The sequence below is a fragment of the Stegostoma tigrinum genome, chromosome 5, assembly GCF_030684315.1.
Source record: "Stegostoma tigrinum isolate sSteTig4 chromosome 5, sSteTig4.hap1, whole genome shotgun sequence".
Classification (NCBI taxonomy): Eukaryota; Metazoa; Chordata; class Chondrichthyes; order Orectolobiformes; family Stegostomatidae; genus Stegostoma; species Stegostoma tigrinum.
In genome coordinates this window covers 4,200,781-4,208,478 of record NC_081358.1, presented here as the reverse complement: position 1 = coordinate 4,208,478, position 7,698 = coordinate 4,200,781, and the positions used below count along the sequence as shown (strand labels likewise).

The 7,698-nt window shown below is 42.4% G+C and overlaps 1 protein-coding gene across 4 annotated transcripts in view; it reads right to left on the bottom strand.

The window, feature by feature from the left end:
• LOC125451703 (dual specificity calcium/calmodulin-dependent 3',5'-cyclic nucleotide phosphodiesterase 1A-like) overlaps positions 1 to 7,698 on the bottom strand; it is a 793,424-nt gene that overhangs the window by 573,193 nt on the left and 212,533 nt on the right. The window lies entirely within an intron of this gene.

Sequence of the window (7,698 nt, the reverse complement as noted above, 5' to 3'; positions counted from 1 at the left end):
AGCAGAGTGGAGGACTCATGCCTGTCTGCATCAATGGTGCTGAGTTTGGTGAGGGGTGGGGGGGACGGGGGTCAAAAGCTTCAAGTTCCTAGGAATAAATATCGCCAATTTGCCCTCATCCATCTACATCAATGCTACAGTCAAGGAAACACACCAACACCTTCCTCCAAAGGCTAAGGAAATTCGGCATGTCCACAATGACCCTTACCAATGATGCATTGTATCTGTTGCTATACAGCTTGGTGTGACAACTGCTCTGTTCTGCTCAAGACTGCTAGAAATTACTGAAAGTTGGGAACACAGCCCAGTCCATCACACAAACCAGCCTTCCATTCACTGACTCCATCTATACCTCCCGCTGCCTGGCGAAAGCAACCTTCCTAATCGAGGTGTAGAGCTGGATGAACACAGCAGGCCAGGCAGCATCAGAGGAGCTGGAAGGCTGACGTTTCAGGCCTAGACCCTTCTTCAGAAACGGGGGAGGGGAAGGGGGTTCAAATAAATAGATGCGGGGCGGTGATAGCAGGTAGATAGTGGAGCGGATAGGTGGGAGAGAAGACGGGCAGGTCAAGGAGGCATGGATGAAACTAGTAAAAGGTGAGTGTAGGTATGTTGGGGTGGGGATTGGTCAGTGAGGTGGGAGGAGCTCAAAGGCGGGAGAAAAGACGGACAGGTCAATGAGGCTGAGATGACAGAGTGTGCTGGCCCTGGGATGAGGTTGGGGTGGGGAGATTTTGAAGCTAGTAAAGTCCACATTGAGACCAGGAAAGCTGATGTTTCGAGCCTAGACCCTTTCTGATGAAACGTCAGCTTTCCTGCTCCGAAGATGCTGCTCAGCCTGCTGTGTGCATCCCGCTCTACACCTTGTTATCTCAAATTCTCCAGCATCTGTAGTTCCTACTATCTCTCCACACTGAGACCATTGGGTTGTAGGGTTCCAAGACAGATTATGCTGTTCTTCCAGTTTTTGGGTGGCATCATTGTGGCATTGGAGGAGGCCCAGAGTGGACATGCCATCCAGAGAGTGGGAGAGGGAGGTGAAGTGGTCCACAACTGGGGGGTGTTGCCTTTACTGCCTTCATCCCTGCCTCCATTGCCTGTCCGTCTTCTCTCCCACCTATCCGCTCCACCATCCATCTGCTATCACCGACTCCCCCTCCCTACTTATTTCAGAGACCCGTCCCCCTCCCCCATTTCTGAAGAAGGGTCCCGACCCGAAACATCAGCTTTCATGCTCCTCTGAAGCTGCGTGGCCTGCTGTGTTCATTCGGCTCTACACCTTGCTATCTCAGACTCCAGCAACAGCAGTTGTTACTATCTCCAACATAATCAAAGATCCTTCCACACCAATTATACTCTCTTCGGCCCTCATCCATTGGCAGAAGGTACAAAAGTTTGAAAACATGCGCCAATAGATTCAAGAACAGCTTCATCGCCCCCGTTATCTGACTTTGAACAGACCCCTCAAATATTAGGGGTCATTTTTATCTGCGCCTTATCTGTCGCTGTATTCTGCATTCTGTCCTATTACCTTGATGTACTTATGCAAGGTGTGATTTGCCTGGATAGTATGTAAAACAACACTGTTCATTGCATCTCAGTACATATGACAATAAATCAAATCAAAATCAGCATTCTTGTTCTGTGGGTGTCTACACACACACGATTTGACTAAGGTTACAAAATAACATTTTTCAAGGGTTCCTTTTTGTTTCCAGGGCTGCTTTTTCATTTTCATCAACTTCTTTATTAGATGATACCATCATGCAGTAATATTGACTCCTGTATTTATGTTGATGTTTAGGATGTTTGCATTTACTCAAAAGTGGGATTACAGGAACTTATCAATACCCTCAAATAATTAACAACCCCATTAAACTTGAATCCACAACACACAAGGGAAACTTTTATTCCTGGATACCACAGTATTTAAATTGGCATACATTATACAGCAGGCATTCATTACCAAAAAGTTTTTTTTCCCAAAAAGCTGGCTTATAACACAAAGCACACCTTCAGCAGACTAATGAGGCCACAGCAAATATGTTTCAATCACGTACGCAGAAAGCTGGAATATATTAATGAGGAAGTTATTATCCTTTTGTTTCCCTTTGTCTGTGTGCTGGGCCTGTGTCTCAGCACTGAGGAAGAGTCATATCAGATTCTAAACATTAACACTGTTTCTCTCTCCACACATGCTGCCAGAGCTGCTAAGTTTCTCCAGCATTGTGTTTGTATACCATATCATTATTTTATTACTTCAAAACAGCTCATTATCTCTAATTATTTCAGTTAGTTAGCAGCTTTGAAAATGTTTTCTCTTCTTTGCAACCTCCCTCTCCCTTCCCACCCTTGATCTCTCCAGTCTCCCCAGCGTAACCCCTGCACTGGACCCAAACAGCAGATGGCCACATCAGTGAAAAGGTGACTCCAGCCAGTATCTCCTGGCCCTGGTTCCTCATCCAACCTCTTCAGCCTGCTCCTCCTTCTCACTGCCAGGACATGCCCACCTAGTTGCTCATTGTTCTGCCAATATGGAAGGCGGGGTGACGAGGGGGGTGGAAATTAGTGGTGGCTCTCTCTCCCAAATTTGCTGCTGTTGGTCTATCCACAGTGAGGACTGGAAAGAACCAGTCTGTGATTTAAAGAGCACCATCTGACTATTTTCTGCCACTCTATTTATGGAGGAGCTTTTCACCAATTGCTCATCCCTATGTGTGAGCTGTTTGAGCTGATCTGAGGATCTTCAGGGTGAATGTGCACTTCACCCCAATGTATTTTGAATGCTGTCCTGGAGGCTGCTGGCTTTTGAGGTTGCCATTTTCCACAGTATCTACCTTCCCAAGTTCATCCTTATATAGAGCGTGGTTTTCTCGTTCTTCTGTATCAATATTAAAATTAACACATGGCAGGTAACTCAATACTGCTCTCCAGTGTAATGCCCAAAACCTCTCTCTTCACACGCTTCTCATTTCTCAAAGGAACAAGGTTAGATCTGATTCTGCAATTGGATGGCAATGGCAGAACAATCTTGAGTGAAAAGTATCTTGGAATTCTCCAGCATCTGCAGTTCCCATTATCTTTGAGTGAAAAGTAGCTATGCTGGCAACTGGCTCAAGGCATTCACTCATAACGTGGCTCATTTCTGCCTGCAAAATATTTTTTTTTCCAAGCTTTGCAGATTTCTGGAATAACCTGGGTGCTTTTTGAGTGCTTAGTTCCCTACTGCTTTCTTCAAGGCAATACCTCAGCCAAATAACTTGCCAACCAATCAGTGCCCTTTTATCTTTTTGTTTAAATTATTAAAATCATTTGAAATTTGCTGTTCGTGCGTTTATCTTGATGAGGGCAAGACAAAAAGCTTGACAAAAGGCATATTGCTTTTGTGCACTATGTAATTCAGGTTAAGGTATAGATTGGCATTGATTTAATTGAATGGTGGAACACTCTTGTGGAGCTAAGTACACTCATTCCTATGAGTGGATAGTGCATGAAATAGTCCAGATGTTACCAAAGTGGGCTGGGGAATGCTTTGGCAAACATTTTGCTGCAATTTTAATCTCAAAATAAAACAAGCTTAGCTCTGTTACACGCTGAAAATCCAAGCTGGTAACTGCATGTCTAGAGCAACAGGGCATCAAGGGCCTTAGCAGATAGCTGCACCAACATGGCATCTCCTTAAACAATGGATTTAAGCACCCAGGAAGCAACTGGTTTTGTTTTATTTTGTATTCATGGGATGTGGACACAGTTGGTGAGGCCAACATTTTTCCTCACCTCTCATTGCTGTGGAAACGATAGTAAACTACCTTCCTGAACTGTTTTAGACTGGATAGTGTGTCACCCACAGCGATGTTATAGAGGGAGTTCCAAACTTTAGACCTTTTGACAGTGAAGGAATGGGGATATAGTAAGTGCAGAGACAGATTCAAAAAAGTAAAGAGACACAGCTAAACTATCAAAAAGCAAATGGCTAATAAAGCAATATTTAAGTTTGCAAAAATGCTTTGAATTCAGGCATCACACTCCACTGGAGAAAAATGAAAGATTAATGTCACGATAAACTCAAATGACCAAGAGTATTTTCTGAATCAGCTTCATCCAGAAATGAGATTGGGTCCTTAAAAATGCTCATTTCTTCCCTGACAGGTTGACTAACTGTCACATTGTTTAAAAAAACACCGCTTTTCTTCACCAGCTGATTTTTCATTAACAAAGCTAAAAAAGTTAATGTACAAATGCAGAAAGTGCTTAAAATAATGAAGAGGTTGAAGGCAATATGCTGTATGTGTGAAGCAAGTGATAGAGAGTCATAAAGCAACCAACATGTTCGAAAGATTTATAATTCACAATGTTTCTTAATCCTCAAAAATTTCCGACCAAAAATTCTTTGTTTTGTTTCATTTCAGTAATTGCAAAGCTTAACAAATTTAATCTTTGTGAAATATTTTAATAATGCCGGTGCTGAGTATTCATTTTAAGGCAACTACCTGGTTATGAAGTGATTACTATAAATAAAGGTAAGCTCACAGCATTAGTGTGTCAGAGTACTCAGAATTCAGGAAAATGGTATATTTGGAACTAAACTCAAGACATTCAACAACTTCCAACACTTGAAAATTAACTCCCACTGGGCCCAATGTCCTTCATCACCAGCACGTACCTATAGAAGGCATTGCCAGACTACACCAAACTTACTTCAAATCGTCCTTTCACCATTTTGAAGAACACGCAACATTGCCGTAAAAACAATACACCTGCTCCGCATCATACATCATCCAGATTCAGGTATTTATCAGCATTCTTTCATCTTTTCCCTGGGGCAGGGGAGTCCAAAACTAGGCGGCATGCATTTAAGCTGAGAGGGAAAAGATTTAAAAGGAACCTAAGAAGGTAACTTTTTCACGCAGAGGGTGGTGCATGTATGGAATGAGCTGCCAGAGGAAGATGTGGAGGCCGGTACAGACACAACATTTAAAAGGCATCTGGATGGGTATATCAAGGGTTTAGAGGAATATGGGCCAAATGCTAGCAAATGGGACTGGAGATTTATTTAGGATATCTGGTTGGCGTGGACAAGTCTGACCAAGGGGTCTGTTTACATGCTGTATATCGCTATGATTCTATAACTCTGTTAAACTAATGCGCTGTAATTTTTTTAAAATTATCAATAGAAACACCATTGCCATAAAGACTTCTACAGTTCAAAGCATTTTTAAAAGATGGAATGACAGTGTTTATGGTTCGACCTTAACAGCCTTTGACAAGTTGGTGGTAAGCCATGTTCTTGAATTGCTGCCCGTAGTGCTATCAGGTAGGCAGCTCCAAGAGTCTTATCCGGTGACAGTGAAGCAACAGTAGCATAGTTCCATTTGCTGACCAGCTATTAATATTAGTTACTCTCACAAGATTGAGTTTAACAACCGTACAAAATAGACATTCCTCGATTTAAGCTTCACTAACTCAGCAAAAAAAAGTAACAATTCCATTTTGAGTATTACCCTTCATTAACAATATAATTCTTTTATTTCACCTGATAATCTAATGACTAAATGCAGACCACAAATTACCCAGACTGCCGGCTATATCCATATCAATTTGAAGCATGATCTTTCAACCAAATTGGAGCTTTTTGATTGTAAGAACGCTGACAACACAAGTTACAACCTGAAATTAAACAATGTTGTCATTTTAAATCAAAAATCTCACCGCATAGTTTTCCTATGAACTTCACAGGGCATTCACTCAAAGCCATTCCCAAAGCTGAGTCCAAACCCACAGAGGTATCTTACAGAAACATGGGTAAACGTTTTGGTAAATCTAGAGATATTAAAAATCAATTCATGTGAAATACAACTTTCTGGAGGTCAGAGTTCAATAAATTTCCTTGGTGAACTGGGCCTAGCGTTTCTGTTTTCTCCTTTCCTGCAGGCAGAATGTGCACTTCTTTTCAATCAACATGAGGATAGAGATGGAGATTCTAAAACAAGCTGTCAGCTTAGCTTAAGGTCCAATTTTTATCTCTGGAGATCAAACAGCAACTAACTTGGAATTGTACAGATCAGCAGTTCCAAATTCTGTCACGTGAGACAACGACAGGCATTAGAGGTACTGCTGGCGTATTGGAAGGTCGATAAGATAACAAAAACTGAAAGAACTGCGGATGCTGTAAATCAGGAACAAAAACAAAGTCGCTAGAAAAGCTCAGCAGGTCCGGCAGCATCTATGAAGGATAAAAACAGAGCTAACGTTTCAGGTCCGGTGACTCTTCCTCAGAACTCAGATAACCTAACAACATAATTTTATCACCACCTCCCCCCACCACCCCCCACGCCCCCCACCCCAGAGCTTCCATTACGAGATGATGCGTTAACTGGCAGCACTTTGTCCACGCTACCTTCACAAGCCTGAATGTCTTCCTTTATTTAGAGCTGGCTCAAAGAAGAAAGTTTGCTTCTGGATCCTTTGTCAGCTTTAGTTGGGGCTAGTTATACAATACAGCGGTGGTGGGGGGGTGAAGGGTTTTCAGAAGCTTCTGTAAATAGAACTGTATGATCAGTGTTGGCCATTTTATGAATCTATCAAGGTCGTGTGCTTTTAAAAGAAACAGTATGTAAACACGAAAATATGAAGAGAACACAGTGTTCTGGGTGGGAGGGGAGTAGAGGGAGGTGGAGTTCTCTTCATGTCCTCTGGCACTCGCACTCCATTGGAGAAAATTGAAAGGTCAAAAGTTAAATATAAAAGTGACCAAGCTAACCTCTTCCAAACCCTCTCAAAAATGTCTCCACAACTTAGATACCTGCACTTATTCCATTATCCTGTTGTCTAGTTTTGGTAGCAACATGCTCTTTTTCATAACACATCCCATACTCAGTAACAACCTGATTTAACTTAATGAGGGCGTGTGCAAAAGGTTGTGTCGGGCATTGATGTGTTTGGGTAACATTGACTATATTTCCCCAGGAGAGGAGTTCATGCTCTTCAGCAACAAAGTATCAAACAGGGTGGATTTAGGGGGATTCCTGTAGATGCAGTGAACTCAGGTTTGCAGAAAGCTGAAGTGCCACCTCAAAAAAGTTGCAGCACAAAATTAAAGCTCACGGTGTAATGGGCAAGATATCAACATTGCTAATGGTAATCTAATAGTGCTGTTAAAAAGGCTTACAGTGTGTTAGGTTTTATTGGTAGAGGGATCGAGTTTCGGAGCCGTGATGTCATGCTGCAACTAGTGCGGCCTCATTTGGAATATTGCGTGCAGTTCTCATTGCCCCATTATAGGAAGGATGTGGAAGCATTGGAAAAGGTGCAGAGGAGATTTACCAGGATGTTGCCTGGTCTGGAGCGCAGGCTGAAAGGCTGAGGGACTTAGGTCTGTTCTTATTGGAGAGAAGAAGACTAAGAGGGGATTTAATAGAGACATACAAGATGATCAGAGGATTAGATAGGGTGGACAGTGAGAGTCTTTTCCTGAGGATGATGACTTCAGCTTGTACAAGGGGGCACAGCTACAAATTGAGGGGTGATAGATTTAAGACAGATGTCAGGGGCAGGTTCTTTACTCAGAGAGTGATAAGGGCGTGGAACACTGCCTACCAATGTAGTTAACTCAGCCACATTAGGGGTATTTAAACAGTCCTTGGATAAGTATATGGATGATGATGGGATAGTGTAGGGAAATGGGCTTAGATTATATCA